The 26,796-nt window shown below is 41.9% G+C and overlaps 1 protein-coding gene across 5 annotated transcripts in view; it reads left to right on the forward strand.

Annotated features, from left to right (window-relative positions):
• The window catches only part of PDE8A (phosphodiesterase 8A), a 169,135-nt gene that overhangs the window by 93,083 nt on the left and 49,256 nt on the right, over positions 1–26,796 (forward strand). The window lies entirely within an intron of this gene.

The raw sequence follows: 26,796 nt of genomic DNA on the forward strand, positions 1-26,796 counted from the left end.
GTGATTTTAATATCATCTGTTAGGAAGTCTTGAGCTTTTAGTTCTGTAACACATCTAGAAAGCTGTTGGCAATGAAATGTGCTTCAATTAGTTGCAGCTGTGAAAAGTGCAACTTCTTAAGTAATAGTCAAAAGGGTCAGATCCTCACCTGGGGCATTTTTACTGCTACCAGTACTCATATTCATTAATGCAATATTCTAGTGCCCCTTAATAAGATCTGTTTGGGTAATGATAACAGCAATAAACTGTAGGTGCACTAAAGGTACTTTTGCCTTGGAAGACGTGGAGTTGGAAGTTAAATGAAGGAGAAATGCAAAATTCAAGACTAAAAGTAGTGGAGGTGTTTTTCTTGGCATGGAATTGTAAAAATCTTGATATATGTTAGCCTGACTTCTATGCTTGGCATATGCAAAATAAGGCATAATATCGCAATGGAAAAATGAACATATTGTTTCTAAAAACTCAAAGCCTATTTATACGGTATAGAACGTAGTTTCCTGCTGGGACAGCTCAGAGAGGACTGCGACAGCTGTGTCTGTTTAGGCCAGGACTGCATGTACGTTTTTGGGTCTGTTGCAACTGCTGGAACACATCCACTGTGACTCTTGGGGAAGCTGTGCTGAGGAGCGGTGCCTCTTGGGGAAGCTGTGCTGAGGAGCGGTGCATGCTTTGCATCTCCATGCGGGGCCAAGACCAAAGGCAGTGCTCAGAACAGAATCTCCTCAAGTGCCTTGACCCAGTTCATTCGGGATGAGATGCTGAAGTGACTGTAGAAGAGAGCAGAGCATTCTCCACTTCAGTTCCAGTTGGTGAAACACAGACCATGTTCACTGCCTCCACGGTATGCTCCTACGCCAGTACCTTTCAGAAGCTGAGCTACATGAAAATGGAAAGCTTTAGAAGTATACGATGAGAGTTTCCTGGTGATTTGTAATAGCTGGTTAATATATGGAGAGTCAGAGAACAAAGAGATGGGATATGGATTTATCAGTATCAAACAGATGCGGCTGCATTTATTGCGTAGTCTTATGAGAATACTTACTCCGTCCTCCTTGGCTTAGTTGTAAGAAAGTCAGTATATTGCTTTTGTGCTATAAAGTTAAACCTACAATTTTCTAGCAAATAGAAATTATTCTATTTTCAACATAGTTCAAAGCTAACCTGGTACTGTACAATACGTGCATACAGCTTATCATAGGCAGAATTTCCTATTTAAGCTATGTTGTACTCTGACCCATCCCCTTATAACAAGCCAAGATAAAAGAAGAAACATTTTTCCGTTCTAAGCAGTCATTAGGCATTACACAACTATTTCCTTTATACTTTCTGGTCTGCCAGAGCCTCATTCAAATTAAGTAAGATAAGTGTGACCAGTCTGTTGTTTTCCAGTAACCTTTTATCTTTCCTTTTATAACTCTATGAAAACTTCTTTTATGGGTTTATGTGCTCTGGAGATGTCAGGAAGCACTGACTGAGATTTGTATTTCATTCCAAAATATCTATGAGAAACTTAATTATACAGTTGCCTCCTGCTAAGATTTCTCGTGCCTTTACTAGAGTACATAGTTAATCCCAGCTGTTGTACTAAACAGTGAAATTGTCTCTTTGGGGACTGACAAAATCAGTCCAAGTGCAATCCTAAGAGCAAGATGTAATTCGTATAATGTCTAAATTGTCTGATTGAAAATGAATATATATTATAAACTTCCTTGTGTACAATACCAAGCTGCGATTCAGCAAGCGCTTCAGTACATACTTAACTTAAAATTATCTTGATTTTAACAACATATGTTTGTGTGTTGCCCTGGGCACGGTTGTTTCATATTGGAGATGCAGGGCCTTGGTTTTGAACAGAATAGTTTCCGTGGAAGTCAGTGCCTGTACTCTCTCTAGGCATTTCCTAGAAATTGGGATTCACGCAAGGATCGTTGTACTCAGATATGCTGCCTGTGTCCAGCTGCTTATCTGTGTGTGCCTGCATCCCTCTGCAGTCCCTCCCAGAAGTTGTGCTCAAACTATTCTGAGCTATTGCTCACAATCTGCAGCTTATACAGCTACCGTAACAATGTTTGCAACCTTTTCTTGTGGGTTTTTTTTTAATTGTTTTTAAATGCTTTGACTTAAAGGAAAATAACAAGTCCTTTACTTCTACAAAATATCCAGCCTTCAAATCTGGAAAAGGCTGCTACAGAGTGGGAGGGAATAGGAATTCCACAGTGAATAGGGCAAGAAATATTATATTCAGCCTTAATTATAGAGAATATTGAAGTCTGATAAGTTGGAAAGGCCTCCAAACAGAGAGGACAGTGAAGGAATTCAATAGGTTGCTGAGAGAGTCATGGAGCTTAAGAGAAGCTTAGGCAAATGTGTGTTAAGGGTGACATAACTATATTAATCCTGCTTTGGGACAGAGGATGATCTAGATAACCTCTGCAGATGCCTTCAAGCTCTGTGATTTGATGTTCTGCCCTGTGAAAGTATAAGCTTTTCTTGTAGTGTAAATTATTGACGGACTTCTTTGCCCTGTGCAGGGTGATCTGTCGTCTCTGGCTACATTTTGTTCCAGCTTACCTGTTTCTGTGTTTGCTGCTCTGCTAGGGCATGCAGTGGAACCAGCTCTTTCCGCCTGTGGCTTTTATTTGTGGCACATGGTAGCCCAGGTTACTTTTATCCATCTGGGATGGTTAGAAGTGTGATAATCCGAATGCTGGCTTTCCCATTACAGGTCTCCTTTGAAAAGTGGCAGTCTATATTTGGGAATCGGGTGCTGAAGACAGCTGTCTGAATGTGGATCGAGGGTCTGATTTTGGGCACAAGACTCAATCGGGCTAATCCCTGCCCTTTCACCCTGTTTTGCTTTGCACTTAATGCCCTTCTTGCTCAGATCAAAGTCCTGCAGCAGTTATGACCCGTTTCTGCTGCACTGGTGCAGTACTGCCAGCTCCAGGGGATTAAAAATCACTATTCCAGACAAAAAGAATGCACTAAGTTTGAGAAGTTAATTTTTTTTTAAAATCATGGCACATTTTGGTTCTCTCTGACAGTCTGGTGTTTGAACATTTAGGATTCAAAATTTTTTCTGTAACTGCAAGAGGCAGAAGTAACCTTTTTCCAGGAAAACTCGGGATCTCATGGAGTCACAGTGATGCCAGAAACTGGAACTCTGGTTCTGAGGGAAAGATCAACTGTTTTGAGATCCCTTAAAGAGATTCTAGACCTGGTAACATTGGTACTTACCAGTGAATTATAAAAGGTAACATTCTGGGGACAACATAAAGCCGAAGTACTGTGAGGAAGAAAATTATATCCAAAATTACTTGGTTTAAAGACCTTGTCAAATCAGTATTTGGATCGCTCCTAGAACAGTATTTCCATGCTCTGAAATACTTAAAAGAATGATTTCCAATACACAGAAGAGCAGAGTGTCTGTGTCAGACCTCTATTCACCCTGAAGAAAAAAATAAAAGAACATATTTGTGATATTGCTGCTTCTGTAATATTCTGAGGAATCAGTGCTGTCTTTAAGTAGACCTTACTCATAGTTTTTCTGTGTGAGTCTATTTGAAAGCTTCAAGCTACTGTGTTCTGACACCATTTCTCGAGAGCTAATTTTTCAGCTCTTTATGTCTCTTCACTCTGATGTGCCCTAGAACTTGTCTTCTTAAATTTACATTCTTTTTATGTAGCATTTTATCCAGTTATTAAATTTTCTGTGTAGAAACAATTGCTTTTTACGAGAAAGTAATTTTCAAACGCTTCATTCAAAATTACGTACAGTGACATGAAGGGCTTTTCTAAATTAAAGAAAAAAAAACATCTAAAGATGTTAGAGAATATTTTAATTCTCTTTTTTAAACATCAACTTCATTTTTCAAATATGCTTATTAATTTCCCGTGGTATATCAGCATGGGTATCCTATTAAAGCCCCAGGGGTGAGTGTTGAGTCATCGGAAGGGGCAGATCCTCCCAAATCCCACTCCACTGCCGCCAGCTCTGGTCTGTTCTGAGGCAGGCAGTCCCTGTGAGCTCTGCCGTCTCCTAAGCTCCTTTGTGTCTGAAACACAGGTCCCTGCGTTTGTGTGTGAGTTAGAGAGGTGACTAGGAGTTGCGGCTTTTTAATGCTGGCATCTTGGTTATGTGACTAAGATGAGGCAGAATGGACCTGAGCCTTTATTTTCCTCGACTTCTGTGGTAGAGGTTCATGATCCACTTTTGCTCCCATCTATGTACAAAGAGCTGGACTTCTTAATAACACCTGGAGATAGCTGCAGTCCCACCAAGCAGAGCACTCAGCACAAAGACAATACCTCAGCTTTCTAGTCTGAGATCTTCTGAGGAGTTCATAGCAGGCAGTCACCTTAAAAGGTACCATTCTCCTTAACACCATCAATTTTTCTGCACCTGCAGTTTTTTCTTTCTTCTGCTCTTCAGCTGGGTAGGTAAGGGGGGATGCTTGAGGTGTCCGCACAGCTAGGAGTTGACTGCTGAAAATGTTGCGTTCAGGAATCTGCTTCTGCTGTGTTCAGGAAAAGAGAAGCTGCTGCTGAAAGTCATTTAGAACAAGAATTATCGACAATTGCATCAGAAATGTCCTGAACCCATAAATCAAATCTTCATAATTTTTGTGTGATCCTTTGGTTATATCAGTGGGATTACTTTGTTTATGACCTTTTTTTGCTTACTAAGGAAGGTTAGGTTCACTGTTGTTAGTGGTTTTCCTTTCTATGTTCAACTTGTGCGTTTCTCTTGCAGTCTGGAGGCTTTTTCCCCTAAGCAGACAGGTTTCTTTATCTCCGCCTTTAAATAACATAACGTCATATCCTTGCAAGTCATGCAGTCTGTTCATCTAGCCAGAAACATAGATTTTGTTGTTGTTGTTGTTGTTCAGACTCTTCTGTGATGCTGAAGAATTTTAAAGTATACATTCCTAGTATATGACCTCTTTGGCTATATGGTGATTATTAATATTACAGAAGCAACTAAGAGGAAATGACATCAGTAGATAAGATGGACTGTGCAATAGCAGCAGCTTTATTCACACTGAATACACTATTCATTTGCACAGAAAGATCATTTCTCAATTCAAAGAGGAATATTCTAATTTAAGGTCTAACTTCAGCCATATGTCAAAATCTCTGCAGAAACAAAGCTTACCACTGTGCAGTGATCCCGTAAGAAACACATTCCCCTTTGTGGATGGGCGAATGGTAGGTGCATCTAACCCTTGGAGCTCTCGTTTTTCCTGACAAGCGCTCTTTCTATATCAGAAAACATTTCAGTTTAGTCCATTTGCTAATTTAATGTAGAGTGACCCAAAATAGGTGTAAAATGTAGGAAATACCGTAGTTCGTGGCCTCCAGGTTAACTCCCCCATAAACCTAGGTTAGGTTTTTATTACTCATTTAGTCTGATTAGAAGGTGCTTTTACATTGCGCTGCAGAAGTAACATTTCAAAACACACTTCCTTGAAACAAAATCATACGTAAAAATTTAATTCAACGTAGGTGATAACGACAGATGTTCCAGGCACAGAAAGTTAAAAGGATTTCTCTGTCTAGCTGCACGGGAAAAAGAAGGAAGCGGTGGCCTGGCTTGCCAAGTCAATCTCAGTAGTATGGCACTGTAGAAATAACTGGAAAACATTTTGTGTTTTGTGTCATACCTGCTAGTCTGGGGCCTCAGGCTATTGAAAAGGGGGAGGGAAATCCTGTAGCAGTTACTGTCCTTTTTGCCAGACCCTATCAAGAAGAGATAGTAACCTCTATCAGCAGATTGCTCAGCACAGCCACCCACCCCTCCTATGCTGTCCCCACTTCTGTGCTTGCACACAATAGGATTCCATCATTTCATTTACATTTAAAACCATGTGCTGTCTGCCTTTGGTCATCACATTCACCTCTATTGATATAAATCAAAACTTAACAATGGAAGGCCCTAAATGAGTGCGCCATGTAGATGACAGACTTGTATAGCCATGTATCTCTACTCAGGTCATGTCACAACACCATCGTCTGTGGTGTCATTCAGCATGACCTGGACAGGCTGGAAAGTTGGGCAGAGAGGAACCTGATGAGGTTCAACAAAGGCAAATGCAGGGTCCTGTACCTGGGGAGGAGCAACCCCATGCATCAGTACAAGCTTGGGGTGGACTTGCTAGAGAGCAGTTCTGTGGAGAGGGACCTGGTTGTCCTGGTGGACGACAGGTTGATCATGAGCCAGCAGTGTGCCCTGGCTGCCAAGAAGGCCAATGGGATCCTGGGGTGCATTAGGAGGAGTGTGGCCAGTAGATCGAGGGAGGTTCTCCTTCCTCTCTACACTGCCCTGGTGAGGCCCCATCTGGAGTACGGTGTCCAGTTCTGGAATCCCCAGTTCAAGAAAGATGAGGAGCGACTGGAGAGAGTCCAGCGGAGGGCTACAAGGATGGTGAGGGGACTGGAACATCTCTCCTACGAGGAGAGGCTGAGGGAGCTGGGCTTGTTCAGCCTGAAGAAGAGAAGGCTGCGAGGGGACCTAATAAATGCTTACAAATATCTGAAGGGTGGGTGTCAGGAGGATGGGGCCAAGCTCTTTTCAGTAGTGCCCAGCGACAGGACAAGGGGCAATGGGCACAAACTGAAGCATAGGAAGTTCCTTCTGAACATGAGGAAGAACTTCTTCTCTCTGAGGGTGCCGGAGCCCTGGAACAGGCTGCCCAGGGAAGTTGTGGAGTCTCCTTCTCTGGAGATATTCAAGACCCACCTGGACAAGGTCCTCTACAGCCTACTGTAGGTAACCCTGCTTCAGCAGAAGGGTTGGACTAGATGACCCACAGAGGTCCCTTCCAAACCCTACCATTCTGTGATCGTCGTCATTGCTGCTGGTCAGAGCAAGGTCTCTTTTCCTATCCATGTATTAGCCATAAGCCTTAGTGGAATGAAAGTTTGGGAGGGGATTTGTAGTAAAATAATGTTTTCATCCTGAAGCCATGGGGGTTTTGCAGAAAACCTGTCTTCTGCTAAGATTAACTTCTTGACATTGTTGGCACACCCAGGTGAGTATCATTCTCTGATAAATACTTTGGAGTTCCTCCAGACTGATTTACTTATTCTTTGAAGTTTTTGCTAGTGATGTATATATTTTTAATTTTGTCGTGTAACCAAAGATAGAGGGGGATTGAGAATGGTCAGCTTCAGACAGGAGTTTGTCTTCTAAATGCTTCCTTCTTACATTCAAACTGAGGAGTCATGGAAGAATGACAGAACTTGTGCAAACACGTATACTCTGCTGAAATAACAAATTAATTGAAACCAGGAAAATTCTGATGTAGATAGAGTGAGGAACGAGAAGCAGTTTTGGGGTTTTTTAATAGACCTGCTGTTTTCTATAGGCATTTGTTGCTCTTCAGGTGTGTGGTTTTGTCTAGCCATTTGTTAGCCTACAGCTACCTGCCAATATTTCAGAAGAACAAAGTCTGCTCTGGTCACTAGAGTTATATTGCAGATAGATTTGGCCCAGTATGTTTGCCTTGTCATTTGACTGCAGTATCGACATAGTTATTGGTGCCTTTCTCGCCAGGATTACATACTGCATTTTTTGTCTCTGAGGAGAGGAGAACTTGGCGAGGAGAGCTGAGAAGCATCTGGCTCTTTCCTGTTGTTCCCTCCCTCTGTTACCGAGAGTCAGGCAGTCTCATGGACAGCTCTAAATTTAGCTGCTAATTTTCATCTTAGGAGTCTGCTCTGCTTAGATTTTGGCTAGGAGGGACACCTGGGTGAGAGGAGAGCCCTAAGATCGTAGCTACTGAATTGCATTCCCCTGGGAACATCCCTGTGCATTTTCTGCAGGGTCCTCAGATTCTCCCAGATCATAAAGCCCCAGCAAGGTCCTAGTCTGACTGTTTGACAAGAGCTTCTCTTAAGAACTAACATGTTTCAAATACGACTTAATTTTCTATATCCTTTTGAAAGGGATGACTCAAAAGGCAATATAAAGGACCTGAAAAATTATATGCCTCAGTGGTCTCTTTACAAGTAGGTGAGTAGGGAAGAGAGTTTTTCCAGAGGATACCATTTTTCTTGATGCAGTTGATTGGGATCCAATAGTGAAGCTCCATTTTTGTGGTCAATGATCAAATATTACTTCTTGCAATTAAGAGATCTTTGTATTTGTCAGAGATGGGCAGAATGACATTCAACTGGAGCAAAAATGTCTTCTCCTGCGTTTCCTTTCTGCCTGCTATAACCTGGCTGTGAGTCATCGCACACCTAGCTGAGAGGTTATTTTTTCAGATCATGATTGACATTTGCCCATAGCTAGAAAATATGAGAGCACATTCTGCAAAGCAAACACTGAAATCCAAAAAGGAGATGTCATATCTACTGTTTGGTTCCACGGTAGAGTCCTGAGCTTACTTCATATCAAAGTATTTTAACAAGAATACTATATTATATATTATATGTATATACACATTATATATATGCATAAGACTGATGGTAGTATGATTGTAATGAAATGGCACCTGCACTTCTGGCACTGCCTTCCATACATTCACTGAAGTTAATCCTTTTTATTCAAGTCAAATTTTTGTGTGTTTTAAAATAATGAGAACTTTTACAAAATATTTACAATATCAACAACACTAATTCTCAAAAATTACGTTTTCAGGATCACCAAGGTAAAGACTTGGAGTCAGATCTGAAACAGACCGATTTGTCTTAGTTCCTAGATTTCCAGGGAGCAGCTCCAGTTTGCATCTGCCGAAGATCTCTCCCTGTTTCATTGAGACAGTAATTTTCATGCAAAACGCACCAGACATCACAGGATTCCAGTAGTTCCGGCCCATTTGTCTGCTGCTGCTAGGAAGTTGTTTACTCTTTTGTATCACTCTCTGCTGACGTCTGCTCACTGAACAATGTCATCAAATTTCCTGTTTTTTGGCTTGTGGAAAGTAGCTCCCCCACCTTATGCTAAAGCTTTGCTGCATGGAGAACTGTGGAGCCGGATGCACCCAGCAGACAGGATGTAAGGTTAAATGCAGCATAGCTAAATAAATAAAGTAGGTGTTCAGATGTGAGCTGGAGCTGCCTGCATACCAGGAGGATAAAGCTGACAGTTTAAATATTGGGCAGTCATAAAACCCCACATTTGTTTCATGTTGTTGGTTTTTTTAATAGCATTTGAATTTTTTTTCATGAATGTGTTTTCTTGCAGAATTGTTGTTAGTAGTTTCCTGAAGCAGTTTATAATGTGGTCCTCTATGATGTATGTATGAAAACACCTCTATCCAGGTATTGCAAAACATTCTGCAAACTGTGGACTGTGAAGCTGGTAGTGCTGTAATTCTGTAGACAGAGGAACTGTCAACAACGCATTCATCCACAGCTCCTCTACTAGCTAGTGCAGCAGTGTCTGGTTGCTGAGATCAGGAGTACTGAAACTCTGCCAGGGGTCTGATCCCTTTACATTCTTGGTTTGCTTGTTTTTTGGCCAGTGCCACAGGGTTATTAACTTCCACTTGGACAAGAACCAGTGGTGAGCTGAGCAGACCTTAGTTCAACAGTTCTTCCAGACAAAGTTTGGGGCAGCTCTAGTCACTAATACTAACAACATCATCATATTGGTCACCTGTCATCCATAGTGAGTGGAAGCACCTATTGGGGAAAAAAAAAATTAACAAAAAAACAACCTTTGCAAAAATAGGGCACACTGTGTGCCGTATGGTACGTGAGTCCTGTGCTTCCTTAGCTCTTCTCCAGGTCTGTCGTGCTCTGAATGGTTCCCCCAGTTTAGCATTACTCTGCCTCCAAATCCTATTTTTCCTTTGCCCAAAGAGCTTGTGTATTTGGCAAAGAGCACTTGATCACTTCATGAAAGCAGTGCTTGTAAGCAATCCTCTAAAGTCCCTTTTTAAAAAAAAAAACAACAAAACAACAAGAAAACCAAGCAAAACCGAAAAAGAAAAAAACGCACAACTCTGAACATTTGGAGTTGCCCAGCAGAGCAGTGAAAAAGTGAGGGAACATCTGATGACAGACAGCCCATCAGGGTGTGCTGGAGTGGTATACAGGAACTGGCCCGCCACTGGGGGGGGATTGAATTTGTCTTTTTTTTTTTTTTTTTTTAACACTTTTATTATGGTACAGCCAGAATGTTTTGCCTAGTGCCTTTCTTTACTAAATTCGGTTTGGCTGCACTGTCTCCGTGATGTTTTCAGTAACTGGAAACAGTCGGTGTGTGGAGCATGTGGGCTGAGTTCTGTTTGTCTTTTCTGGCTTCTTCATGTTTGGGTCTGTGCAGAAACAAAAATGCTGTTTCCCTCAGGGTATCTTGCTTTATGGTCAGAAGGGAGTATAATGGGTTCCCCCCAATACAGAGGTCCTGTTCTTCCAGCATCCTGCATCGCTAATGGGGCCCACAGTCAGTACATAGAGAAATGAAGTGGATGCAGTACCCAGCTGTGGGTAGCTGTGTGAATTTGCTTTGCATCTCCAGGTGTTTGGTTGCATTTGCTATGGGATTGTCTCATTAAGATGATACCAATCCCTAAATGTGAACACTCTCCGAGACAGGTTGCCAAGTTGAATAAGATGTGGTCAACTTGCACTTTAGTCAGTCAAACCTTGCACTCTGCATGTGTAAAAATAAAGTTGATCTAGTTGCTGGTGTAGACCTGCCCATGGCACAGGACCCACACCAGTCACCTTCCGATTTGGAACAAGCACTGTCTGTGCTGAGGGAGGCTCAGGAAAGAAGCAGGAAAGGAGATGGCTACAGGCAATGAGTTCAGTGCCTAGGCAAAGGTAACACTTCATCCAAACAATTGACAGGGGCTTCTCGCTCTTTGTTTCTCCCATGCCCTTCTTCCTCTCTGTGTATTCCCTGTTCCCTCCTCTACATATTCTCAGAGGTTCATCCTGTACCTTTGTGCCCTCCCATCAGATAACGGTGATGGTGTTTGATTCTTTTGACCTCTGCTCCACCCCATCACTACTCCATTGCAGTACTACCATCTTAAATTCCTCCTGTCCTCTTTTCCATTCCCCTTCGCAGCTTCTGCTGAAGTTCAAACCACTCATGGTGTTACAGACAACAAGAATAACCTTCAGGGCTACATTTCCCCTCTGGCAAAGCTGGATGAAGCTCCCAGTTGCCTGTGCAGACTGTAAGGCTCGATAGAGCAGGCCATCACTGGGGACAGAGGACAAGAAAACATGCTCTGCCACCCAACCTGCTCTATGGACCTGGCTGGACGTGTGCACTGAAAGCATGGTGGGCCCCAGCAGGCCTAGTGTAGTGTATTCCTTATCCCTTGGTGGAAGAAGAGAGCTCTGAACAAATTGTGCCTCCAGGTCACCTCCGTACCAGCCTTCCTTCTGGGGCCCTTGACAGGGGTTGAGCCAAAGGGCTCAAAATCAGAGCCTTCTGCCTCCTGCTCCTGATTAAATGTATGCATAACTTGCCCTCATGGAGATTCATAAGTACAGGTGCAAGCTAAAACTCCTGAAAAGATGTCATTCATTTTATTTCTAACAAATAAATTCCAGTTGTTTGCCTCTGACTCCTGGAGGGCTGATACAATCAGCTTGAGGCTCCAGTTGTTCAGTCTTGTGTTAGATGACGGAACAGAGAGTGAAATGAATGCTCTCACCATTGCCAGTGGCTTGCAGTCAAAGGGACACAGTTTTTCCAACCAGATAAAACTGGGAGAGTTCCAGATGAGACTGGGAGAGTTGTATCAAGAAAACAACTGGTAGACACTGCAGTGACAGAACAGTAATAACTAGATTAAAAAGAAAATAAAAGTAATCTTGTATGATGAAAATACTGGAAATAATGGAACATTTCAGGAAGAAAATATGCTATCATGTACTGTAAAAAATAGGTCTGCACTTATCAGAAGGTGTTTCTTGCTGCAGACTCTGTGAAAAGCTTCTTACGTAGGGAACATTAATTTGCATAGTGCTGTTTGTAAAGACTGTAACTAAATTCTCAAAGTTGAACTTGGGGGAAGAAGTGTGTTTTCTTGACTGGCAGAGCCAACAGATTCTTCTTACTCTAGAAGAAATACCAAGCCAGTCAAATGGTAGTCCTGGTAATCCTATATGCCATGAAGATTTATAAAAGAATAGAACAGGCTAAAAATAAAAAGGAGAATTGCAAACCAAAATCATCAGTTATGCTATTAAGTTGTCATAAACACTATGAAATTCTGTCTTAAACCTTGGTCTGAAGTAGAAATGTAATATGCGGGATATAAGTAGAGACACCCGTAGTTCCATGTTCACAGTAGCAGCAAAATATTATTCCCGACACAGGCATATTTCTCTTATTAAAAAAAAAAATAAATCTTAAATGCTTTAAGTAGTATTAGTTTATGGTTCAAACAAGCCATGCTTTACTTCCCAAGGAGTACATGGGTAGCAATGGCAGGGTTGTATTATTTAAGAATAAAGAAGGGGCACGAAGCTGAAATATCACACACGCTTTGTAGGCAGTGTATTTGTTAGATTTGTCCAACAAAATAATTCACAGGTGATAGATATTCAGCAGTCAGGGCCAGCTGCACAGGGAAGGAAGGACACAGAGAGCAGTGCTGGACCTCACATTTAGATGCGTGTCCTGTTTAGCTTTCATTGCTCGCTGAACTTGGAGAAGGAGGTGTGCAAGGAGACAGAATCAGTGCACCAAATGCACTAGATAATCTCTCTTCCAATAGCAGGAAATTGTTGGTTGTGTCACAAAACCACTGCAAATCTTCCTTGCTTCATCTGGAAAGTATTTCTGGGTACAACCTCATATTGTGGCCTGAAAATTTTGTTACTCTGTTTTGTGGGGAACTTACTGTGAGTAATTTATGTCTAATGGAGTAGTGGTTTGATGCCACCTCTAATATTTTCCTTCTATTTCACAGGTTTGTTTTGTTGGAATACATTTGAATGTTCTTAGCAAAATTAGATTACAGAATATAACTGGATTAAATTATGCACCTTATAGTATATTCTGAAGTCGTCCAGAGTATGACATATTGGTTCAAATAAAGCAGTGAAGAATAAAAAGTAGAACTTTGGTGTTCTGTGATAGCTACCTAGACTGTACATGTTAGTGGCTCATACAGTTAGTCAAAATATATTCCTGTTGCAACCTAGTACCAAAGTTGCAAAGTTCAACTTTTCAACATTTAGCAGCACGCCATTTGTTTTGTCTTGGGAGGATAAGGACAAAGAGATGCACAAAAATCTGCTAACCACACAAATGCCAATGTGGTAAGAACATTTGTCCTGGGTTAAAGGAACACGCAAACACATAAAACAAGTCAAATGACACTTCCCATGATTGATAAAAGCTTCCCTAATCAAGAACACTGTTCTCTCTTGCATCTATAGTAAGTAGTTACAGCCTTATTTTCAAAGTTCAGAGCGGAAGAAAAAGAAATCAGGTGATCTGAGTAATAAAACTTTTCAAGAGTCCGGTCTACATCATTCTTCAATGAGTTTATAGGTTTAGTTTTATTTTTTAATTCTCCAAGAGACCTGTAGTTTTTACTGTAGCTTTATTGGAACTGTTCATCAAGTGCGCCTGGCGCTTCCTTTCTGTCTCTTACGTGAGACATGAGACTTTATAGTAGAAAACTATTTATCCTTGATACCTAATTTATTTGTAATGTATATATTTACTGTTTCACACAGGCTATCGTTAGCACTAAACTGGTTTATAGAAATGCGGTAGTATTTTTACACAAAGCAGTAGTTTTGTTTTATTCTAGTCCTACAAATTTCTAGCTAGGTTTTTTGTCCTAGAAGTCAGGCTGAGCTCAAAGTTATGCCATGAAACTACACTAAATTGGATATTTCATTAACAGAATTTTTCTGTTTGCTTTGGACATTCTTCTAGTATTTCATTGCTTGGGGGGAAAAAGGCAAAAGAAAATAAATGAGTACAGTTGGTTTTTTACTCGGCTTTGCCAGAGATACAGAGGGGTTTCTCTTCTCCGTGTGGCAGGCAGGTCTGAGGAGCTCCGAGTCCCCACCGCTCGGGTGTGCAGGAACAACAGCCGTCCTCCCCGAGGGAGGACACCGAGGCTTGCAAATTAACATTTCCTGCTAAAATTTCTGGTAAAAGCTCCCTGCCAGAGCTATCAGCAGTCTGGATCACTGTCTAGGAAGAAACACTTGGTGCAGGGGAGGAAGAAGGAAATGGTGACTGTGAACTTATTAATGGTGTCGCCAGACAGGACTTTAGTGTCTATTTTCTCTTGTTTGTTCTTTGGTGTAAGGCTTTTGCGCTCGCAGCAGAAGGCCTAGGCCCATTGCATCCTTTCTTAGAAAAGCCAGAGGAGTGAGAAAGCAAAAACGTTCAGGGTGGAAACATGTTTTGGATAGTTGCAAAACAGATTAAGCAAGCTGCCATCTTGTCAGCTGCCAGAATTCGTGTCTCAAGGGAGATTGATTTTGGGTGGATGCCAGTTTTCCTTGCCAACTAATCAGGATTTTTTTTTTGCATAGCTCAACACCATTTCATTATATAATGACTAAGTCAAGCCTCTTTCTTTAATATAGCTCTTTCTTCTAATTCATCATTGTTATTTAAGTGAGGTGAGGGTGTTGCTGCCTGACTAAATGATGCAGCATGGAGCTCTGTGGCATGTGACAGAATAGCCCAGGCTCCTCACGTGTGCGCAGCTCCAGCACTGATGCCTGTTGCAGGACAATTGTGCAACTCTCAGCTACATCATCAGACCGTTTCAGATGAGCCACGTAGATTTAGGTGTCAGTAAAATTGTGGAGAAGGTGGTAGGTACCTGCTGATCCTAATATTTGAGAAGCTGTTTTGCTGCATTAGTCTCGACTCTGCTCTGCTCGGGTTTTGCAGTCCTTGCTGGGGGGAGCAGAGAGCCTGCTTATTTCAGTGGTCACATGCCGTGCTGGTGTTCAGACAGCCCCTGTGGAAGGGCCTACTGCAGGGGCTGAGGACTTGTAACTTGAGGAGACTGATAAAGGTGCTGAAAAAAAATGTTCTAACAGCCTACCCACATTATGGGGAAGGCAAGTGCTGTTTTAAAATGGCTGTCCAAATGACACAGGAAAAGTCCACATCTGCTAGACCAAATGCACCTTTTAGCCGCTGCTAGCTGTGTGCTTGGAAGTGTTCCTGGTTTTATACAGCAGTTAGCTGTCTGTGTAGTTTGAAGGTGTCTTTATGTTAGAGATTTATTCAGCATGTTTGCATCTTCTCTTCTTACTCCGTGTTCTTATCCCTGCATGTTACAGATCTTCCCTTCAAATTCTGTAACTGCAGCAAGAATCTCTGTGAAAGTGTCACTGCTGTCATATAACTGGTAAAAGTATCTGATGCAAGTGTCTCCAGATGATGTCTGGAATTCTCAAGGTTAAACAGAGATAGAATTTATATGAGGCTGTTCAACATCTATAGATCTGCATAATTATGGCCCTTCTACTTTAATTGAGAAATACTAACATTGTACCTGGAGAGAGTATATCTAGACAGTACTGATGTCAATGAATTTCACTGTGAGCAGGATTTAATCTTGAGTGGATATTTGATACCCAGCTGAATTTGTTTCCCAGTTAACGACTACAGTGACAGAGTGTTTTATGGGTTTCCTTTATTAAGAAGGAGCTGCCTCGTGGGAGACTGCTCTGCAGAGACCTTGGCTGACACAGCTCTGCTCCTGTGAAACTTTCCTAGGAGGTGGTAACATATTGGTCGCTTGTGCGTTTCTAGAGAGAAAATCATGCTCTATAATAGTTCATTTTATACCGCCAGTGTCATCTTTGGCATATCCAGTAGTTCTTTTGTAAAGGAAATGCTATTTGAAGGCTTAATGTGCAGATGTTGCTTTGTATCAAAGATAACAGTATAGTTAATTTTTTTAAACATTTTTTTTTAGTTAAATAAAGTGGAATGTGCCTACCACAAATGCAGATAGAGTGAAATTCTGTTTACAAGAGAACTAGAATGAAAAGTTGCTTTGCTGCATCAAATTCTACTTAATTGCCATTCTGATTATAATGAAAACACCACTTTACTAAAGACGTTCAGGGGGATTGGCGTAGCTGTAAAAAGGTTCTACTGTACTCAAGGAAAAAAAAGAGTGATCCCATCTACCAAGTGTGTAGTATTTAACGAGCCGTGTGGGCTGGCAGAAGCACTGTGTGTTACTGAACCAGACTCAGGCAGAAAATCAGTGTCAGGTTTCAATCTACCCTGTAGGTCCTCAGAAATGAAGAGGCATCTGTATCGGAGGAAACCACTCATCCCTCAGCCAGTGAACTTCCCAGTGGTAAAAAGAGAGAAGGGATCCCCACTGCTCTTGCATCCATTTGACTGTTTTCCTCCTAATGTTAAAACCTGGAGTTAACCTGCTGGATTAGTCATTTGTGTGAATGAGCAAAATTAATGCGAAACCTTAGAGTGAAAAAAGGATGTACTACTATGAATTTCCTCCTGTTTTATTAAAAAGACATCTTAAATCTGTCTGGAGTCTAAAGTCTTCTTCCATTTATAGGAGACAAAGTTCTCTATTTAGAATAGGTTTCAGTGCCAGGAATCTCTTTTGGTTTTCTCAAATACCAGTAGACAGTTGCACTCGGCCTGGTAAACCTATATTCAACAAACAAAATAGTTAAATGTTTATTATCAATATTGAAAATTTCACTTTCACTGAACTGGCCTCTGTCCCACTCACTTAGCATTTATTCTGCTCATGAAATTACATCTCAGAGACTGCATCTTCGCTGTCTTTGAGAGCAGTTCCCAGGCATTGTACTGGAAAGAGCACAAGTGAGCTTGTGCTTTCTTCAGGTGAGCAGAGCACACGTGTTGAACCATACAGAAAACCACACGGCAGCAGTGTCCAGCAGATGCACAGACACCTGAGTGTGAAGGTGGTGTGCATGGCTGATGCTTGGGAGAATGAGGGACAAGAAGGAGAAGGAGGCGGCTCCAGACTGTCACCATCCAGTCTTGGAGGACTAAAATCAGCTGTCGCATCCAGGTTGCCCACATATGAAGAGGCTGGAGGTGCGTAAATTAAAGTAGCAGTCACAGGAGCTTGTGTGCAGTTCTCAGTTGGTCGGGTGGGGTAATCTCAGCTTGCTACCTGTCCAGATGGGATCTGATAGCAGTTTGCTGTAGGCCGTTGGACATTGCTTGGGAAATGTATGCTTTTATGGTAATGGCTGGCAGCAGATAGAAAAAATTATTATGGTCAGTAAAGCCAGAACTGTATCAGCGCAAACAATGGGTTATTAATGACAATAGAAAAAGCAAGTTTGTTCCTTAACAAATGGAGGCTCCTTCTTCTAGGAAGCCCAGCAGATCCACTGAGTGGTTTATGCTATTTTTGCGCTGTACTGTCTGGCTTTGCTTGGCCTGTTTATAGCGATTGCAGTGTTGGTAGATGAAGGCATGAAAAGTTTGTTTGACATAAAGAAAGTAATTGGAAATCTTCCTGATAGACTGGAACTTCCTTTAACTGAGCTGACTCTGTTCAAGTACAGATGGTTCAAGGAAAACTGCCACTGAAATTCATGTGCATAAATAAAAAAATAAAACTGATCATGATGGAGATCTGTTGTATCCCGATGCATTTGTAATCGTCTCTAAAATAAAACTAGCAGGTGGTATCCACTAGAAAGAAAAGAACTAGCTGATAGATATGAAACAGATTAGCACTTATTGCTACACTCCAGGATCTTGCAGAATCACAAGGGAACAAGCAATTTTAATAGTATTAAACAATAGAACTACTGTGCCATATTTAAGTCTCCCAGAGTGCTGTGCAGCTCAACTGTTAAAGTGCAGGCAACAAGAATTTCCCTCTGGGCCAGAAGAATGTAGTATTTGTACTAAAGCGTCTGCTGAAGTGGGGGGGTGGAAAGTCAGCTACAGCCTGCCTGCAAAATTAATACACCTGAGGCAGCAGTAGGTGAATGAGAAGTTCCTTTTCAGCTAGACAAAGACGTTGGTAAAGCCAGAGCTGGATTTATTTGTTTGGAGTGATGCAAACCCTAACATATTTAATACTCTGGTTTCAAGTATGTCTTGGCTGGTGACCTGCAAGACTTAAAGACAAATTTCTTCTCTGTCTGCTTGACTATCCTTTACGTCTGAGTAGAGGTTACTCCCGCCAACAGATGAGAGAGGACAGCACACTGAGACTTTTATATCAGCGCCGGCGTGTGAGGAGCTGGTTGGTCCCCAGAGCTCGATTATAGCTCTCCTAGCCAGTGGAGTAGCCAGACTTGTGTCAGGTGAGGGGAAAAGGGGAGAGGAAATAGGTCTGTCGGCTGCCTGGGAGTTGCTAGATGCCCTGGTTTTATGCGGCTGCCTTTAAAGCGTTTTGTGAGATAGAGTGTGGCCGCATAGGGGAAAACAGAGTGGTCTCAGAGTTGTTGGAGTACAAGGGAATAGCTGCTGAAGCTCATAGAGGTGCAATATCCACACATATGTTGCTGTTCAGCTGCCCACAAGGTAACATCTCACGAAGGCAGTCACAACTCTAATTTGCAAGTAACCCCAGAATACCAAAGATGCCTGACTTCGGAGGACGTTTGCTCTGAAGTGCTGGGTATTCTAGCTGAGCCTTTAATTTTGTCAAAACCAAATAAAACATAGAATTAGGTGCTAGTGCCTGAAATATGATCTCTTTTTTCATCTGAAGCAATTCAGTTTTTGCATGTTGCATGTTCTGTTCTGTTACCCTTAAGCTGGACTCTCCAGAAAGATAAATGCTTAAAAGCTACATTTGACTTCGAACAGCTGAAAATGTCCGTATGACCTTTTTTTTTTTTTGCATTGATAAAGGCATCTGTTTCTGCAACCTATATATAGAAAACCATTATTATAGGGTCTAAAAAATTCTTCTAAAGCACAAACCAGATCATTTAAGCTGCTGTTTTAGTGCAGGATATAACTACAAATGCTTTACAGCATGCCCTCACCACACAGAAATATTTGGCTATAGTTTAGTGAGCAGCCCAGGGATCTGACATGGGGAGAGCTCACTGCCTCCAGACAAAGATCTGTGTGTATGTGGCCTGAATGGAGAAGTTCTTGGAAAACTTTCAGCAGAAAGTGGGGACCTTAATGAAGACCCCAGTGAGCCATCTCAAATCTTAAGATGGTGAAGGCCTAGAGCATTTTAAATTCAGTGCTGGCTGATGGTAAAAGCATTTGGCAAAATGATGACCATGCGGCACAGACCAGTGTTAAGGGTATTCACACCTCTGGCATTGTTGTGGAGCATATGATTCACTTTTTTTTATCTTCTAAACAGACAAATAGATGAAATTTCAGGCCCTGTGTACTTGTGCGTAGCATACAGGTCTATAACGGATCTCTGAATCGGGTAGATGTTGCAGCAAATACAACTTGCTAGATTTTAATAGCTTTTGGTGTGAGAATTGTTTTCCATTCAACTTTGTTCTCTTTGGACAGAAAAAGTCAGTGTGGATTAATGAGTAGATTGCTTTCATTTTCTGACTTGTCTGTGATTTATTCCATCCCCTTTTGGTGTGTAGTTCATTGACAGTGAGGACTCTTGTTGGGAGTACGTAGAGTGCGAGCTGCGCAGTCGCTTTGCTGGAGTTGTATCTGCTTATCTTAGAAACCGACGATAACAGTGCAGTTACCGAGTTGTGATGTAAGTCGTGTTTGAATTATCAGAAACAATCATTTTGAATCTCAGAAATTAGTGTTTTCCAGATACCAGCTCTTATCAAAGGGTTCCAGTATAACCCGTACCGGCTGCTGTGGGTCACCCTGGAGGCAGGGGGACCCGACACCGTTCCAGGGGATGCTGGGGCTCGGCATGAGGTGGGCTGAGGCCGGCTCTCTCCCCCAGTGCCTCAGTTCCTCTGAATGTGAAAATGGAAACAGCAACCATTTCCTCCCTCTGCAAGTTCTGAGATCTGTGTAATAGTGCTGTAGGCACGCTAAGTGATAATAGTATTTATTTTATCCCTTAAATACCCTATCAAGAGCGAAAAAATTCTCCCAAATTGTTAGCATGTTCTGTGTAAAAGTTCTGACCTTTAACAATGGCAGGGAGTGCTGACTGCCTTTTTGTCCTGTCGTACAGCATTACCACAGCGGGCCACTCATGTGGGCCAGAGGCCACCCAGGCCTTGCCGCATTACAAATAACAATAAAAGTCACTTTGGGACAACATCGTTAATTATTCCCAACAAAAACGTATGATTCACTTTTGCTAGTGCCATGCTTGCAGCTTGACAACCAAAGTTGCCTGTAACGAATAAGGGGAGAATTTATAAACGGTACAAAAGGGGAGTTCTTGGAGTCAAAATGGGAGTCTAAAGTGTGCGAGAAGACAGCAAGCCCAATTTCACAACAGTATTACTCCAGTTTTGTTCTAATTTAGCTTTACTTACTGCAGTGGAATGCAGTGGGGAATTGGGCTCAGAATACAAACAGACATACATATATAATGATGGTTGGCATGTGTGGCAAGCCGCACACGTAGCCAGAAACCATCAGGGCCTCCTCAGGCCCGGGGCAGGGCTGGTGGCAGGGGGCTAGCCGCCATGTTCAGCGCCGTCCCCTGGCACACCGCTGCGGCAGCCCCGGTCCCAGCTGGGTGTCGATGCCTGCTGAATAGCTTCCTCAGGAGCCATGTGAACCCCGACTTGCCTCCAAACTGAGCGGCGGAAGAGGGCCTGGATGTTAGAAGCAATAAAGGAGTTGTCAGGAACTTGGGGATAAGAGAGTGGGTCTCGTGGCTGACAGGGCCCGCAGCCCAACTCGGGAGCTCTGGCAGTTCATGACGCTCGATAAAGCTTTTCTTCTCACAAAAACTGCAAGCTGTCCAAATTCTGCGTTGCTAATGATGGGAACCAGAGGCCAGAGTTTGGCTCTTGAGCTAATTTATGTAAAACTGGTTCACAAGTGGTACTAAAACTTAAGAAATGGATTAAAAAAACAGAGGGTTTGTTACCCCACCACTTACACTGTCTGTTGTAATGGCAGCATGGCAGATAAATTCTTCTAGGAATCAATTTGAAATAGAAAATAGATAAAAGAGGAAAAAAAAATAGAATAAAGGGAACAGAACCTCAGGTGATCTTCAGACCTTGAAATATAGATCTAAATCTGGATTGTTTTGTTGACAGAGATGCATCCGGGGGAACCTGATTCAGATTAACGTAAATGATAGATTTCATCAAAGCAAATTGCACTGAGTCAGAACATTACATTATGTAAATTGCTGAGTCTGTGACATTTGTCTACATCTTTTATGAAACACAAATATGAAAAATATCAAGGGCTGGAATTAACAGGTTTCATCTAGGTTGAACAGCAGTTTTGGTAAATTTTAGTTGCCTTTCAGAACTCTTGTCTTTGAATTTTTAGCAAAGAATAAACCAACTACATACGGCTTAGGGTCTTTGGGAGCCAGGCTTACCTTTGTCCTTGGATCTGTTGAGCAAAGGCAGAAACCTTGGACAATTTGTTCCCTCTTATTCTTTATTTGAACTGTAGTGGCCTCCAAACAGCAAAAGGAGTAGCTGCGTGGGGCCAGACTCCCGCTTCATTTACACTGAAGTAAATCCAGCATATTCTCTTTGGTGGAATTACTCTGAATTTTCAGTATTGCAAACCAGGTCGGAATTCTGCCTGTGGACTATAAAATTAATTTTATGCTCTGACATAAACAACAGTTGTGTCTGTTAGGAAGACCTGCTCAGCCAGCGCTGTATGTAACTTGCACCGATGTGAAGTTTGTAACAGAACAGTGCTGTCAAGGTCTGCAAGGAAGATGTGAATGGTGATGTTAAGTGTTTAGCACAAGTGCATGGAAAATAAGAAGCCAAGTCTTAAATTGTCTACTTAGGTAGATTTCCACAGAGAAGGAAATAGGTAAATGACAATGGATTGGATTAGTGATAAAGATTGCTATAAACAAAGAAAAATGTGAATAGTGGAAACCTACAGCTGATCCAGAACATGGAGACTTTCTTGCCCGGAGATGTTAGCTACACTGAGTCACAAAACCTGCTCTGTTCGGACTGAAGCACCACGCTGGTATGACCTGGGTGGACTGGATCCTGGACTTTGTCATGCCGGTTTATACCGAGTGGGTTATTTCCTAGCTTTCAGCGTCCAAGAGGATTTGGCCAAGGTTTCTGAGAAAGGGTATTGTCATGTAGAATTCAAATTTTGCTTTTAATAGATCCTGAATTGGTTAAAGTTGAAGGTATGGTATAAATCTATGAGTTCACTTGAGCTTTTGTCTTCTAGGGTGATAAATCTGTGCTTAGACAGCAGGTTAAGAAAAAGAATACTTTTTCCTTTGTAAAATTCATCCTTTGTTTTTCTTAGAATTATCAAAATTCAGTTTATGTTAACAGTCCTAATGCTTCTATCAATCTTGATGATCAAGACTGTCAAATCTTACTGTAATGAGTCAACTCATGCTAATTTATATCATGTACCCAGTGTATGTAGGAAACTTTAGTATGTATTTTAATATTAGATAAAACATATTTTTGTGATGTGTTAAAATATTGGTCTAAGTGATGAATTTTGCTGGCTGTAGTCCATTAGGGCCAGTGATGTAGTCCATTAGGACCAGTCTTATGTCTAATCATTGTAGTTGTCTGTGTCGTGTATTATAATGGGTCAGAGCCTTGAGGCTGAAGTCTTTATTTGAAGCGGCAGTTATTTAAACTAGTAACAGAAATTCCCTCCTCATTGTCTGCTTTCTAACCCAATCTAACATTCTTAGCCGTACAGCAGCAGTTTCCATTTGCAATCCATTCAGCAAAAGTTTATGTCACTTCTTTGTTCAAGTCACTTGCAGGAAAAATCAGCTGTCACATATCCTCCCACAAACTCTGACCTGGAAAAGGTGAGAAGAGCAGCAGGAGCAGAAATGCTTCCAGCTGCCCTTTAGGGAGGGCTACCAGCAGGGAGGCCAGGGCTCTGCATGGTGATTACATGCCCAGACGAAGAGTCATTCTTGTCATCCGCACAGCCCCATCCATGGCAGGAAGGAAGTTACGGAGCAGTTGTGGATTGCGGAGGAGGATTTCGGGCGAGGGTTCCCACTCCCCGGGACGCCAGCAGCTCCTCAGCCAGCCCTGCTCGTGAGTGGGTAGTGCTGCAGCAGCCTGTGGGCCTGGCTCTGACAAGGGTCACCATGGGCTGCGCAGGGCTCTGCTTTAAAACATCCCACAAAAGCTTCATAAAAGGAGTGACTTAAGAAAGTCATCCTCCAGATGGAATGTTTTTGCCCCTCAGTAGCAGGAGTATTGCATGGGAGTTAATAGCCAAAGGTTTTTTGGGGGGCTGACTCTGCCCTTTTAGGTTTGCTCTACTCTCCAATTGGTAATGGTGAGAGAGGCATTTTGAAGAAAGCCAAGATATGAGACCTCTAGCAAATAGGAGACCTGTGGGCTGCTTTGATGTGTCCCACATGCCAACCAGGCAGTTTATCACCATAGGGAGCATGTGGATCAAGCTGGCTTTATTTCCACTCTGTATTCCTTTCTACATTTATTCATTGAGCAAGTTCGTTTAAAGTTTTTCTAGCTGTAGGAAGGCAAAAAAAACCAAAACCAACAACAACCCAGCAACCATCAACAGACGATTCCTGTAGATTCTGTTCTGGTAAAATGTGAAGAATGACTCATAGCGAGAAGTACTTTACCAGGTTATATCAGGTCAACATTAAGTTTGTTGTACTTAGATCAGTCACAGTTGTTTGGGTCTGTCTTTTTAAAGGTTATTTCCGTTGTTTTTATTTACCAAACATTCACTTTTCTCTGGACACTGGAAACATGAAATATTTCTATCATCAATTTCAATGTTTGCAATTTCGCTGCTACAACATGGAGATCATTTCTAATGAGTGTTAAGCTGCACGCAGCAGTCAGTAGAAGACCTCCACATGGACTGCCATCGTGTGTGTAGCTGATGCCGTTGCCTTGGGACGGATTTCACTTTGGGCTAGGGCCAGGCCTGGTTCAACACAACAGAAAATACCGTGCTCAAATAAAAAAGGCAAATTTTTGGGAAAAGAAGTGCTACCAGCAGTAGTTCAGTGGGTCAGCGAATGTAAAATGGCTGCAATTGCTGTGTGTACGCATTTAAAGCAGCCTGGAGTTGATTATCTGCTGTGTCTCTAAGCAGAGGGTGTAAACACTTGCTGCAGCAGTAGCTGAGCTGCTGTCTGCAATTAAAGCTAACTAGTAGTTGCCGACCTGCAGCCTGCTATTACAGGCATCTCTCACTCCCCAGACCTAGGGGAACTGAGCTGCAGCTGTTGTGGAAGTTGCGCTAGCACAGATGAGCCAAAAAGGTTTGCATTTTCAAAAGCCTAAGAGTTAGTTGCTGTTGCAAACTATTCTAGTATTTCTTTGAGACAATAACCCCTGGTGCCAGCCTGCACTCGTGAGATGGTTTAAGTGTAGGGCTGTGGTGAAAGCAGCTATGCTGTCAGAAATCTACAGCAGGACCCCTTCCTACCATCTGTTTGATTTGGTCACTGGCTCCAAGTTACAGGCTGGCCTGTAGGGTTGTTTGGCCAGGGAAGGATCCAGAAGACTGGCATTCATAGTCAGGGTACTAGAAGTGTCCTGGACTCACGTCTTGCCACAGTCACATAGGCTGTATTTACTCATAAAGTTTGCATCAACAGCTCTTTGGGAAGCGACTCAGCTCTATCGTGATCAATTCTAGAAACCTACAGCCAGTTCTACCTCTCTGTCTTCTCATACACTTTCCTACGGGTTTGTGCCTGCCTGGAAGGCTGTCACATGCAGAAGTCATGTCTGTCAATCTGAAAATGTACTTGGGTCTTTGTTTTTCAAGTAGGCAAGAATCTTCAAGGAAAAAGTAGCAAAACGTGTGAGTGAATAAAGATGTGTTTGTGCAGTTACTGTACATGTGCACTTTGTTGGGGTTTGGTTTTGTTGTAAGCTTGCAGCATTAGAGATATTTTTAAAGCTCCTTTAGTTCACCGACAGTTGAGTGTTTCTGCTAATCCTTGCTGAAGCCTTGATTTTTTGACACAGTACTTAATCAGCATGTTACTTCTCAGTGCTACCAGCAGCACACAAGAAGCTGAAATCATTAATCAAGTTATTTGAACAGATTTCAACAGGATTAAGAATTAACTGGAGTTCACCAAAATTTTCCAGCTGAGATCAAGGCTAAGGTTTTTCTTTTACTCAGGACAGCAAGTTAACGTGTAACAAGACATGTTTATCTCGTCTGGGTGGTGCTTGTAACTTAAGCTTAAATGGTGCATAAACAGGTATTTTCAGTGTAGAAATGGTTTCTGGCGCAAAAGTGTTTTTCAGGCTCGCTCCCTTAAATACTTTGACTATTCATTCACAACCTTTTTAAAAGAAAGAAGCATCTGAAAAGCAATAACTGGCAGCATCGGTTTTATCTTATTTGTTAAAATTCCCCTTGGACTGGGACTGATAGTCCAAGGGTACGCTGGCCTGATAAGATGGGGTTTTACATACCCCCAACGCCAGTGAAGTTCAGCTCTGGATCTGAACCTCGCATCTCAGGGCCAGCTCTTGGTGAAACTGAAAATGCTGATTTATGCTGGCAGCTGAGCGTACAAAATAAATGTTTCAAAATGTAGTTTGAAGTGTGGTTATGGTCAGAGAAGTGACTGTAAAAAAGGCTTCTCTTACTGGGTAGATAGGCTCCCCCTGTGTCCTTCAGGCATTTCTGCCGATCTTACTGATTCAGGACAAGTAGTAACTACTGTCAGCGCTGCAAAACCAGTAACACTGTTGCAAAGAGCTGGATTCCCTCCTGCTATGTGCATTATCAGCAAAAGTATTTGCTTTTTTCTAGTGCAGATTTTGAATAATTGGATGATGGGCCACAAGGGAGAGTAAAGCAGCTTGAGTTTTCCAACTGAAGAGAGATTTTTGGTCTCAAAAGTAGAAAAAATTGACTGGAGAGTATTTAAACTAAGCCAATCCGATCCAGAATGACAGAGTAAATCTGAAACCTCTCCGCGTCATGTTAACATCAGCTTTTAAAGGCCATCTTAAATAACACAGGCAAACACTGGTTCCTGGCTTGTTTTTGCAGGCATTATGTTGCCATTTTTCCTTGACTGATGCTTCTTCCTTATTTAATGTTGCAGTGATGATTTCCAAGTTGACAAATAAGATCACACGAGAAACTCTGAGGGCTGAGCAATGCAGCAGTAAGGTCATAGACAGAATGGAGTGTGTAATTCTAAAAGATTTTTCTGTGGGATGTGCTGATGATTTTTTAAAATCAGCTATTGGAAAAATTGTAGGCTTGCAAAGCAAATAAATCTGATCTTCAAGTGTGGTTTTACTTTGAAAAACAGCAATATGAATTGCCACCTTTGTGCTCAACAGATCTTTTCTTTGCACGTTTGAGTCCAGAGATGTTTTCCGTTTACTGTATTGCCAAAAATAGTTTTATTCTGCTTTTTTAACTGCAATTACCTTTGAAGAGTCTGTGTAACTCCAGGGACCATTGGCTGGACTCTGATTTGCGTTTTGAATTGGGAGCATTGTTATTCCTGATTTTTAGTTTTCATTTCTGAGACAAGACATGAAAAATATTTAAGCACATGAAAGTGCAGATACTTGCCTCGTGGAAATTCCCAGAGAACTTAACCTGTGTAATCCTGTTAGAGTCTCCCTCTGTATTGATGTGTTTAACTACTTTAGAAAGGCTGTCCCATACCAATTGAAGAGTCATTCATGTTCAAGCTTGATTAATGATTTCTCTTATCAAAGAGAACCAGTTACGATAAACAGCACTTCTGG

This window comes from Opisthocomus hoazin, chromosome 10 (genome assembly GCF_030867145.1).
Source record: "Opisthocomus hoazin isolate bOpiHoa1 chromosome 10, bOpiHoa1.hap1, whole genome shotgun sequence".
In the NCBI taxonomy this organism is placed as follows: Eukaryota; Metazoa; Chordata; class Aves; order Opisthocomiformes; family Opisthocomidae; genus Opisthocomus; species Opisthocomus hoazin.